We start from the raw sequence: 13,627 nt of genomic DNA, 5'->3' as shown, positions 1-13,627 counted from the left end.
AGGAGTTATCCCTATGACCTTCAGTGGGGAGCCTATGAATTGTCTCCTGGAGAAATGGGTGACGTGATTACATGAGGTGTTTTGTTTTGCCAGTTAAGAACTTGTGGAGCAGTTATGCAAAGGGAGAATGAGAAAAATAGTCTTATAGGCTTTGAATTTGCATTTTTAAAAACCTGAAAAATGTGGTTAGGTCAGAAAGACATGTGATTTACACAGTGGGCAGACTCTCAGAGGCTGGGCCATGGTTTGTTCCAGTCCTGAACTACATTTGATGCCAACCCTCATTCACCCTAGCACATTTAATGTGTCAGCATGGCACGGAAAGATGGATGATCATCCAGGAGGTCATTTGGCTGTATTTGGTGACTTGAGAATAGCTGCCACAACTTGCTATACAGTTGGAAACATGCTCCATTGCTTCAAAAAAATCATTTCAATCCCTGAAGAAATTTGGCTGGGTCATAAATTTAAAAGAGACACAAAAATATTACATGTGACATTACTGATCAAGGAATGAGATCAGTAAATCTCGGGAACATAAGAACAGGTAATCATAAAAGGAAGAGAAGTGAAGTGTGTGGTAAAAACCACATAATTAACTGGCTGTCCTGATTTTGTATATGGTTTGAAATATGCCAAAGGACTGAAACCGATTGCTGAAACAGTTATTAGTAGAAGAGAGGAGAAAATGTAAAATACTAAAGCAAGAGAGTAAGGGAGACATTTAATTTTGTTTGTGTATAAAAAGCAAACCAGTGGATGGATACTACAAAAAAAATTTAGCTCATGTGGGAGGAAGAAGAGTAAGGTATGTATATAAAGCACAATGGGAAAAAAAATCCTGATTATCCTTTACAAAGCCAATGGAGGGATCTTTTTTTTTTTTTTTTTTTTAAGTAGTGGTATGGGAACCTGAATGTCACAGGGTTTATGTTGCCTGATGGAGTAGGAAGTGTAATAATAAGGGTTAGTTATGTGAGTGAAACTAGAAGCAGAGAAGTAAGAAGAACCGACATAGCAAGAGAATATTCCCATATATGTGAGTGACAGTGGTGAAAGTCATGTTCTGCTTCATGTGAAGCATGTTCCCTGGAGAGATACAGGGGCTTCCAACTCAGAAGATCTGACTTTTGTCCTCTACTGGCTTTCTGCCTTTGTGAGCCTTTGCTTTTATACTTGAAAGATAATCTTTTTTTTTTTTTAATTTAAATTCAGTTAACCAACATATAGTACATCATTGGTTTCAGAGGAAGAATTTAGTAATTCATCAGTTGCATATGACACCCAGTGCTCATCACGTGCCCTCCTTCATGCCCATCACATGTTTCCTAGAGCTAAGAATCTCTGGTGGTTTGTCTCCCTGATTTCTTTCCATTCAGTTTTCCCTCCCTTCCCATGATCCTCTGTACTATTTCTTCTATTCCACATGAGTGAAACCATTTGTCTTTCTCTGATTGACTTATTTTGCTCAGCATAATACCCTCCAGTTCCAAACATGTTGATGTAAATGGTAAGACCTCATCTTTTTTGATGGCTGAGTAATATTCCACGGTATATGGATGCTGCATCTTCTTTATCCATTCATCTGCCAGTGGACATCTGGGCTCAAAGATATGAATCTTAGCTCACAGGGCTGTCCAGGAAATTTTTTTACAGGGTAGGTATGAAAGCTCTCATTCTTGTATCATTTTCAATTCACCATCATGCCCTGTTTGTTTACCTTTTCAAGATCTCTTGGATTTCATTAGTTTTTTCCAATTTCCCTCTTCTCTTCTAGTTCTAGATACTGAGTACCAGGCCCTTCTTCTTAAACTTCTGATAGAGCCTCTTAAATGTTCTGTACCTATACTTGGTCCTCCCTGGGCTGCACACTGTTCATGTCGCAGGCAGGGATATTTTCAAAATGCATTCTTGGTTGTGTTACACATCACCCTGTGCTCTCAATTCTTAGATAGCTTCACAGTGATCTTAGGATGATGATTTAATGTGACCATCATGTAAAGACCGTCTCACTGCTCTTTGCCTTCTTTCACTTCTTTGAAACTCATTTTTTATCTTTGTTAATATTGTTCCTATCACTAGCAGTTCAGATATACACTGGGCACTCATTCACTGATTCCAACTGAATGACAATGTGTATTTAATAAAATCTGCTTCCTTGTTCCCTGCTGGGAAGGAAGAACCTATTCCTCCTCCTTCTTTTTTTTTTTAAGATTTATTTATTTTAGGGAGAAAGAGAGTACAGGAGCATGAGTGGGAGGGGCAGAAGGAGGGGGGAGAGAGAATTTCAAGCAGACTCAGCACAGAGTGTGGAGCCTGATGTGGGGCTCAATCTCACAACACTGAGATCATGACCTGAGCTGAAATCAAGAGTTGGACACCTCACCGGCTGCAACCCCCAGGTGCCCCAGGAAGAGAGTATTTCAAAACTCTGTAAGGGATTGATGGTAAGTGCTCGGTGGCTGGACCTTGATCATGCACTCGGACAAAGGTGGTGACTGTGTAGGTGCTTTGCCTTTGAAAACTTGCCAGCCCTTGTTCTCAACTGGCATTATCAGTTTTGAGAACCCAAGAAAAAGGAGCCAGTTGAAAGATATGGGAGAATTTGGAAAGATATGTGATGCCTTGTGTTAGAGGGATATTTCCTGAGTAAGTAGGATTGTTCCATTTTGTACTTCCTTTTTCACAGCATCACAACATTCTCCCAGCTTATGTTTTTTTTTTCTTTCTTGGAGTCTATAAGGCAGAAGATAAAAACAACAGCACAAACGATTGTTAAATTAAATATTACATTTTCAAATACATGGAGACATTGAGATGAAGGAACATCTTAATTGCTTTACCCATTCTTATTTTTTATTCTATGCTTTACTTCTTATTATTCCCACTTGGAAATAGCCTTCTGTCACTTTAATATTGGCTTGCTCACATTTTAAAATTATCCTATGTAATCTAATCTCTGGAAGTTTAGCTTTTGCAGTTGTTAATAATAATGTGATATGATTAATTTCTAAAGGCCCTCATTAGGAATACTATTCATTTCACATCCTCATTAACCTGTCAGATAAGAGCATTGGATTCTCCACTGCTAGAATCAAGGCAGGCTCCAATAAGCTTTAATTATGTGGAATGAGGTGTTGCATGTTATCTTTCAGAGTGTTTGTATGTTCAGGGATTGATAGCACTTGGCTTGAATTTCATCTTAAATATGTATTTTCTGCAGTCTTTTGGGCTATGGCACTATTGACAGAACAAATGAAAGTAAGACCATCATATTAAAAAAAATGCTTTTTCCTACATGTTCTGCGTCACTCATTCTGCTCGGGTGAAATCTCTACACAGTCAGTGACAGTCATGATTATGTCACCAACGTGTAGTTGTGGATGTCAGAAATACGAATGTCAGTCTCTTGGTTGATCAGATTCTAAGGCTGCATCTGGGAAAGGATGAGAGCTTGGTGAAGCCCTAGGTCATGTGGTATGGCAGAAATAGTGCAAAATGATCTTGATTGCTGTGCTCTTGAGCTCCAAAATGGTACTAAGTGTGCATATTAAGGACTAGTAGCATTAGGGCCAGTTGTGTCTGGGGTGGAAGGGGGAATCTTTTTGATAATGGTCAGAATGCAATCATCTCTCTCCAGGTATTTCTTTGGGTAAAGAGAATTTCTAGAAGATGCACAGCCATATAGTATCCATTGGGAGACTGCACCTACAGGGTTTGATAATTTGGGTGATAATAATCTTCGGTGTGGTAAATGGAGATATCTGTCATTGTCACACGTGGATGAGCTGAACCAGTGCTAGTTTAGGAACCTTTATTTTCATTTGGTCACTTGTGGTCAGTTGCAGGTCAGGGGTTCAGGCAAACCAGAGGTATTAACCTTCTATCCTTGGCACACTTTACAGAATGTGTCAGGCCAGAGACTGCATGACTATCTAGACTATAAAGAGGGATTCCCCCTTGAGAAACAGTGCAGTCTCATTAACTTATTTTTAAAAAATGTTTCCCTTTTTAGATGAATTATAGAGTATTAAAAAGTAGGTTTATTATACTAAATTTAGAAAATCTGAATCAGCAGAAAGAAAAAAAGGAATAACATTTCTAGAAACCCATTTTCCGGAAAGAATTACTTCCAATTTTAGTATCCTTGTAGTCAGATCTGCCTTTCTCTTTCTTTGTATTCTAATGGGTGTGTGTGTGTGTGTGTGTGTATTAGAGAGAGAGATACTTGTATGCACACAGACACACTCAGAGCAAGATCACAAAATTACCTAAAGCTGGATTCATGATGGAGTTATCCAAAGAGAATTTGTAAATGTCAGCATCAGCAATGAGACTACTTTTATCCGACTCGACTAAAATTGAGGTTTTGTTCTCACAGGCCATGTGTAAGGTCTCAAGAGGGAGATGAGATTGGTTAGAGAAAATAGAAGATAGATTTTCTCTGAATAACCTGAGTTTAGGTAATTTTGATCCGGGTACAATCTGGGCTGGCAGATTTCCTTTTCACTTTTCTCCTAGAAGCTGTCTGGAGGGTGTGCAGGACCTCATGGCTTTTGGAAGAAGGGTCTCTGCATCCTTGCCAGAAGGTCCTACTCATTGTGTTGGTGGTCTCTGAGGTGTCATAGTTCGTAGGTGGCATTTTCAGGTCATGCCTGGCCACCACCTCTGGGCCCATTTGCTCACTGTGGAAGGAGGTGTATACAGACTGTAGCTCTCACAGCCCCCCCGAGACTTCTCACCCCTCCTCGTGTTTCATCATCACTAATGCAGGCTCCCTTGTGCTACCTGCGTGGACCCTGGGGACTCAGGAGCTCTGCTCCCCCCATACTGGAAATCTTGCTGAATTGGCTTGTATCTCTGTGCCCCTGGAGGGTGGGTGGAGGAAGCTCAGCCTTATGAAAATAGTATATAGCAAATCAGCCTGGGATTGAGAATTGCTCTCAGTGCTGGCCAGAGTGAAGGACGAGGGGTCTAACAATTGCACGCAGTTATACCATCTTTTCCTGGACAGGCTTCATTCTGCTTTGCAAATTCCACATTACCTGCCTTTCCCTCTCATCTGGGTCAAGATTTGTTCTTCTAGAATGTTGCCAGGGCAACACCGCCTGTGGCTTTTCCAGGTATTTCAGGACTGACTGAAGAGCTCTCCCCATCTGCTGGCGAAGCTGCTTGGGAATAAGAGAGAGGCTTTATGTCAATTTGTTTCTTATTAAGATCACATTAATAAGCATTACTCATGTAAATCTCACAGGCAAACTAATTCTCGGGCTTGCGCTTCTGTGTTTCCAAACACAGAATTCTCTATCTTGGTGCCCCTACGTTACCGCAGCTCACTCTCAAAAGACAAATAGGTTAATTCACTTCACTTGCTTCCTGTCATCTGAAAGTACAGTCCAGTTTGGTTTAAGTGGCTGTTGAAGATGGTCTGGAGAAGCATGGATCCATTTGGGATTCGGTGGAGAGAGCGTCCTGTGTACCTGGCTGTGTATAGACTGGTAGTTGCGGTCATGAAAGGGCATATATATGGTTGGACAGGCCCCAAGGGACCTTGCAGTTGATGTCAGGAAGCTGCCCTTGCATCAGGATGGAGGACTGGGTGAGGGACTGGACGGAGGGAGGAGGTGGAGGCTACCCTGAGCCCTGTCCCCAGATTGGTAGGGAATAAGGCACAGGAATCCAATTCTAACCTGGGTCCAGCTGCCCATGGAGTAGTCTGCAATACAGACTTGGGGCAGGGGCTGGGATATACAGTCAAAAGACTCCTAGTCTCTCTTCGGGGGATGCAGATTTGTTCTGGTTCTTATGATGTTTGCATATGAGGTCTAAATGAAGAAATCAACCTTCTCTGTTTTGCATTTTGTGAGTAAAATTAATTCTGTACCATCTCCTCGAGGAAACAAATTTCTATTAATATGCTTACAAAATATAACCTATAGCCGTGAGCCAGGCTGAACTTGAGAGTAGACATGCCAGACAGCAGAGGGGAGCTTGTGGCTTTCTGACTTTGACTTTAATCGGGTCGCCTTGATTACACAGCACAAGCAATGAGAAGCTTGATTAAATGACTTTCATTGATGTCTTTAAATCGCTGAATATGTAATTTGCACTCTTACCAACTCAGTTACCTATGGGTTACCATAGTAATAAAGCATATGCTGAAATGACATTTGACATTAATTTTATTATTTTAATTTATAATTGCTGAAACACAATGGCACTTCCCTACCAATGTACTTCATTCTAAGGTAGCGGAAGAAGAATAAATGTACTCACATCCTCAGAGTAGTTATGAATTATGGTGTATTAAGGAGGAAAGGTTAAGACCGATTCATCCGTCATCCAAATATAGCCTTAAATTGACATGGGCGGTAGGGTTAAATGGATTCTCTTGAAACAGGTATCCATCTGACCTTCTAACCTGTGGATGGGTGGTATTTGATCCTGAGACAAGTTACATTCAAATCCATATTGCAAAAATGGGTTATTGTGAGCTTAGCATTTCAACACAAGATATCCTTACACTGTGATGGCAATTTATAGCTATGATAAATAGGCCTTGCTTGAACTGTAGTGGTTTAGTTATTATTCTAGAATATTCTAGAAACAATTGCTCAAGCATAACAGGGGGAACTTTGGCATCTTTTTATCCAATAGTAGATGAGTGACATAAAAGTAAAATCATGAAATGACTTGAAAACATTTAAGAAATTATTGCTATTAAAAATATAGATGAACAAAGGCTGGCATGAAAATGGGCCTTGTATTTTATCCTCATTTTGGAAATGATTCCACTTGGATTTGCCATCTCCCCAGGATAGGGGCTGCAGGAGATTTGTCTGTTTCTTGTGAAGGGAGTCCTGGATCCTGACCCCAGTTCTTGGCTCTACTCTTGACTCTAAGGATGTTCACATTGCTTCTCTTTCTCTCAGCTTCCATTCACATTTGATAAGAACTTAGTGTTTTATTTTTAAAATGCTTTCTGTTGGAGAGATTATTATCATGGGCGTATATTTTAGCGTACTTCTTTTGCTTTTGGCATAAGGGAAACTAATGTCTTATTAGAAGTAGTTGAATATTTTCCACTGTGTTCTGTAATGGTACAAACTTTCTTTTAAATTTGGGGAGGAACGTGCATAGGGAATATTGAAGTCTAGCTAATACATTGTTTTGTCAGGCAGCCATGTGCAGGAGCATTCTTAAAAATAGGCGCTGTATTTTAATGGTAAATATAATCCATGTACGCTGTGAATAACGGTAGAAAGCAAAGATGCCAACTCTCGTTCCTTAAATGAAGCATTCATCTCAGAAGCCAACCAAAAGAAAATTGAGCTCGGCACACCTCAAGAACCTTTCAGTTATTTATTGGGAATTTAATTCAAAATTTGCCACCAAGTTATCACATGGATTATTTTTTCAGTCCAACTACTCACAATAAATAATCAAGACAAAAGAAATAATTGGCAGTCATAGGGAAAGAATGATATTAAAAGGTGGAAAATAAATGTATCCATCAGGTAATGGAAATAAAACCAATAAGCACTGAAAACAGTAAAGAAAACATTAATTCAGGCAGCGCCCTTTCAGTTTGCCTTAGGAATCATGAGTAGCAATTTGAAACCCTGTTTTTCTCTTGGGAAGAAGTGCTGCCTGGAATATGATATAAACTCTACTGATCAAATAAAGAGGAGAGCCTCAGGCTAAAACAGAAAGAAAGAAGTTACAACAAAGAAAAACAGCTAGTTGTATGAAATGACACATTTATATACCAGCAAAGTAAAATTAGAAATCTCCCCCCACACAAATGTTATATCAGCTGCAGAAGAAAAATAGCTACATCACAGAGATCAGACTTGAAAAAGAGAGTAACGTAAAAAAGATTATTTCACATAATTCCAGAGCATGTCATGCCAAACATATGTATATATATATATATATATATATATACACATATATATATGTTTTGATCATGATATAATGATATTAGTTTAATTTTAAGTGATGTATATAGTTACTTAAACTAAGTTGAATATTTTAGGAAAAAAGAAATAATCAATAATATTAAAAAGTACCAATTGGAACTAATCAATCGATAGGTTTTGGTGAATAATTTGAAACAGGCATTTAACATTCTCTTTATTCTTTGGAAACTTAAAGCTCTTGATTCAGGCAAAATTGTACCCATTTACTTTTGAGAGCATCACTGAGCATAGAAAAATGGAACCAGTAACAAAACAATCATGAGGGCATGCGATGAATTTGTTGAATTTGTTTGCAGAGGCTCCCATTACAACTTTGAAGTCATCTGTCAGGAAGACCTCTGTGCCTCAGTTATGACCAGATGGGTTTTGAAAGACAAAAGATAAGTAAAAATTTTGTAAATTAAATCAGTGTGCCTGTTATTCGTGGTACGTCATTTTGTGAAACCAAGAGTCCATTTGTAATGTCAATAATTTGGACTCCAATACCCAATGAATTTGATTTCCTGAATCAGATTTTATTTGAGTAAAGCAGGAAAATAATGCTGAAAGCAATTTAAATGTCTGTGAAAATACTAGAATGACCAAGAAAAAAGGTAATTAGAGGGAATCATGAATGGTTCACATCATAGTCAATAAAATCTAAACATCTTAAGGGTGTTTGATCTTTGCAACAACTGGCAACCACCTTGCATTTCTCTCTCCTTGCTAGGTTTTATTTATTTATTTTTACGTTTTTTATGATTTTCTTTTTTTTGTAAAGTAGTCTCTACATCTACCCTCTACATGAGCCTCAAACTCATTACCCTGAGATCAAGAGTCATATACTCTACTGACTAAGCCAGCCAGGTGGCCCGTATTTCTCTCCTGTTTAAGCTACACCTTTTAGATTGCCAACTCATAGTTTGACTTCTCTATTGTATTTTATTTTTATTTTTTGGCACTTAAACATTCATTCCTCTTGAAATAGTCCAAGGACACCATACTCTTCTACAATTCTCAGTCCTTGGTGACTGCTCCTTTTCCATCTCCTTTTCTGGTTGCCTCTCAGCATTGGACTGTTGAGGCTTAGTCCTGGGACCACTTATTCTCTCTGTAGCGTCATGTACTAATGATCTCACTGACTTACTGAACTTTCTTACTTTTAAATTTTATTTATTCATGAGAGACACACAGAGAGAGGCAGAGACATAGGCAGAGGGAGAAGCAGGCTCTCTGCAGGAAGCACGATGTGGGACTCAATCCCGGGACCCCAGGATCACGCCCTGAGCCAAAGGTAGACACTCAACCGCTGAGCCACCCATGCATCCCTACCCTTGTTCTTCTTCTCAGACTATTCTTCAGCTGCAGCCTCCTTGCAGTCATCCAAGCATACACCTTTGCACTGTTGGCCTTGACGATTCCTCTCCCAGATACCCACATGGCTATTTCCCATTACTCAAAATGTCTTCTCTGATCACTCAATTTAAATTGCACTCCCCACTCCTCAACTGCCTTTTCTTTCCTTGCTCTTTTCCATGGCATGTGTCACAATCGGACATGCTGGATCCTCAGCACCCAGAGAAGTGCTTGACCTGTAGAACATGGCATTTGTTGGATGTATGACTAAGTGTACAAATGGTCTTGAGATCACCTTGAATATTTCAGAGACTTAATGTGCATTCTATGATGAGGTCTGAACTTTGTGATTGGTTGAATTAATAATCTAAAATTGGGACCAAGGTTTACATAGTGGAACACATCATCACTGTAGGTGGAAAGGAGGCTATTCAAGGAAAGTAAGTAGAAAGTTGGGATCTGGGCAAGACAGATTGCTCACCCATCAGCCATTTGCCTCTCTTCCTTGGTAAAAGATCTCTGATTTTATGATGCTATAATGAATCCTGTCCAGCTCCTGAATGGATTATGATTAATTTAAGGCAGTCATGCAAATCTCATTCTTCTTTGCCCAGTGACTGAACCAGGGCAGTTCTAGTCAGTGATATAAAAAGGCTTCAGGGAAAAATTTTCTACATTCATAAAATAGTGGGTGGTGCAGGAAAAAGCTTTTTATTTGCCCTCCTTCTAGCTTTGGATATTGCTTATTGGGGATTTGATTCTTGGAGCTGGAACAGCCCACTTGAAACCACGAAGAAACCATTGCCAACTTCTGAGGATGCCCTAGCAGAAACATGGGAGTGGTTGACATCCTTGTGGGACAATGTGGACAGTTGCCAACCTCAGAACCACCTGCCCGTAGTTCCTGATAAGGGAGATGATAAGTGTGTTTAGTGCCTTAAGCACTCTTCTTTGGTATTTTTTAAATCGCAGCTAAAATTATCCTGATTCAGCGGACTCGAGAAAGGGAGATGTGGTGATGATTCAAGAGACCTCAGTTGTAACCCTTTCCTCAGGGAAAATGAACACATAGCTGTTCTGGAGAAGGAAGCCTAGGATCATTTAGGGTCTCAAGAGTGATTATCTTGCCTTCCAGCTTTTTTACTGGCTTTAGATGTTTCTATAAAATATAAAAGACCACGCAACAGGATATAAAGTAGTGCTGCTCTGTCTTCCACATCCTAGGTCACCCCTCCCAACCCCGCCTCCTCCCATACCCATGATGTCCAAGACTATCTCCATTGGCATGAGTGGTATCTGGCCGGGGTGAGCCTTGTAGCCTTCTGCGTTCAGGATTGTGTGGCACATAATGAGCTTTTGAGCTTTTTCTCCCCTGTGTAGAGAAGATCCCCATTCCAAAGAGCTCTAATATAGAGGCCACCTTGTCTTTGGTAGAATATCTATTTCTTGTTATTCTCTGTGTTCAAGTCAGCTCTGAATCCTGCAGTTTCAGTAAAATGACTCTCTTCTAAAGTTTACAGTGTTGAGCTGTTGTGCATGCTCAATTAAGGATGATGGTGAGTAATGCAGCCAACAGTAATTAGTAGCCTGAAAGAAGATCACAGCTGAAAAAAACAGTGGGGAGCATCTCAGGAGAACTGTATCCCAGTTTTGACTTGCTCTATGGAATTTGTAGCAGAAGCACCATCCACCTTGGCTAGAACAAGGCTGGACAAAGAGTAAGAATAGATGATGCTGGAAGATTCTCCAGGATTGAGCTAATGAGCTGAAAGGCCCAATAGCTTTTTGATCCTATTCAATTTAAAGGTTTAATTTTCACCATCATCAAATGGCGATTCTGACATCCCCTGGTGAGCACAGCCTTGGCCTAAGCACTACCACTTAGAAGGGTATCGTGTCAGCATGCAGTTGAATATCCCTTGGTCATATTCACAGGGAAACAGCACCTGGTGAAATGTTCTTAGTGAAAAAGGATCCCACCTCTCTGCCTTTCTCTTTTGCTGGTTCCTGTGACAGGAATGCCCTCCCCGCTTCAGCCAGTTCCGTTCTTCGTGTTCTTACTGCTGAGGACCATGCCCTCCTGGCAGCATTCATGGTCTTGTGAGAATGGTTTCTTCCTCCCAGTTCCTGAAGTCCCTTTCTTCCTCCCCTACCCAAGCCAACAACTTTTTTTTATAGTGTTGTATGACTTACATATAATAAAACTCACATATCTTAGGTGTATAGTTTGATAAATTTTACATTTAACCATCATACCTCAGATCAAGATCTGGAATATTCCCACCAGGCTTCCTCATACCCCTGCTCAAGTTGGTGGGGTTTCTCTCAGAGTAAACACTATTCTAACCATTGATGCCACAGACTAGTTTTGCCTGGTTTTAATCTACTTAGAAATGAATGGCTCTTACCAGAGGGTGATTTTTTTGTTCCCCAGACGGTATTTGGCAATATGTGGAAACATTTTTGGTTTTCATAACAGGCAAGGGGGGGTGGATGGGAGAATGTGGTGGTGCTGCTAGTGACATCTGATAGGTGGAGACAGGGCATGCTGTTAAACATCCTATAATGCATAGGGCAATGCCCCACATCAAAAAATTATCTGGCTCAAAAAGTCAACAGTGCTGAGTCTGAAAAGTAGGAAATATATAAAATCATAAAGTACGCATTCTTTGCATCTGACTCAACCTTTGTTTATGAGACTTATCCATGTTACTGTGTGCATCAGTAGTGTGTCCATATTTGTTACTGTGTAGTATTCTATGGTATGGATATATTTATTTACTCATTCTACTGTTGATGTATCTTCCAAAGTCATTTTTTAATAAAATACTTAGGATACTTATTTCATTGGTAGATCTCTGTATGCAACTCAGTTGAAGAAAGTCAGTTTGAAAAAGTGACCATGGGATCAAGTTTGAGTGCCAGACTAGTTCCATTCAGCCCTTGGCTCTGTGTCATCCTCTAATGAGACCTGGGCAGCAAGTCCTTTAACCTCTCTATGTCTCAAGTTCCTAGTCAATAAATGGAGATAGTGAGGTAAGAGTATAATCTACAGAGCTGTTGCAAGGATTAAAAAAAATCAGTGCTTTTAAGATGCTGACAGTAGTTCCAAATGTATCTTAAGTGCTAAAAAATGTTATGTTGAATGCCCAATATATTTCACTGAGCCTAGTTATTGATCAAAAAATTATTTTGTGTAATAGTTACTGGGGAGAAGAGGGTAACAGAAAGAATTAGTTGCTAGGACATTTGTTCAGGCTGCAAAAGAGACTGGTGTTGAGCAAGGGATCTCCAATAAAATGTGCACATTCTGAATTGGGGCTCTCTCTGATAATTCAAAGAATCTATAGACAGATCATTGTTATATATGCATCTTAAAACAACAAGTCCCTCTGGACTTGAAAACATTCTTTTTTTTTTTTAATTTTTATTTATTTATGATAGTCACAGAGAGAGAGAGAGAGAGGCAGAGACATAGGCAGAGGGAGAAGCAGGCTCCATGCACCGGGAGCCTGATGTGGGATTCGATCCCGGGTCTCCAGGATCGCGCCCTGGGCCAAAGGCAGGCGCCAAACCGCTGTGCCACCCAGGGATCCCTGGACTTGAAAACATTCTTAAAGAGAAATAGAATGCAGTGTCAGGATTTTAGATCTAATTCAAATCTAGAGCTTTAGTCATGATTTTCAAGAGCTACTTGCCCACATTGTACAGAGATAATGGTAAACAAATGTTCTAATCCTTCTCAGCCATGAGAAATTACAGCATGCGGAGGAAGAATGACAAACTATTTTATTTTTTCAAGATTTTATTTCTTCATGAGAGACACAGAGTGAGAGTCAGAGACATATGCAGAGGGAGAAGCAAGCTTCCTGCAGGGAGCCTGATGCGGAACTTGATCCCAGGACTCCAGGATCATGACCTGAGCTGAAGGCAGAAGCTCAACCATTGAACCGTCCAAGCATCCTGACAAACGTTTTGATGCTAATTTAAAAGGTTTTAGAAATAATTTATTTTAAAAGGAATGTAAGTACTTTGCATGGTTGAATAGGGAGGTCATTGGATACTTATTCACTATCTCCATGTGGAGATTATTTTTAAAATTTCTGAAGCATGTAGAAGTTTTCGTTTCTTTTTATATGTTGTGCATATTCAGGCATGAATTAGGTGCTTGGCCTTAAAACACACCTTTTTGGCTGAGTATAGGTGGTCATTCTGTTAATGAAGGCTGTGCAGATATCATACCTGGTTCTCAGAAGAATTTAACACACAGCGTAGATTGTTCATATATAACAGATTTTGTTGGATTATCA

This window comes from Canis lupus, chromosome 11, assembly GCF_003254725.2.
Source record: "Canis lupus dingo isolate Sandy chromosome 11, ASM325472v2, whole genome shotgun sequence".
Classification (NCBI taxonomy): Eukaryota; Metazoa; Chordata; class Mammalia; order Carnivora; family Canidae; genus Canis; species Canis lupus.
Note: the sequence above shows the minus strand (reverse complement) of the source record.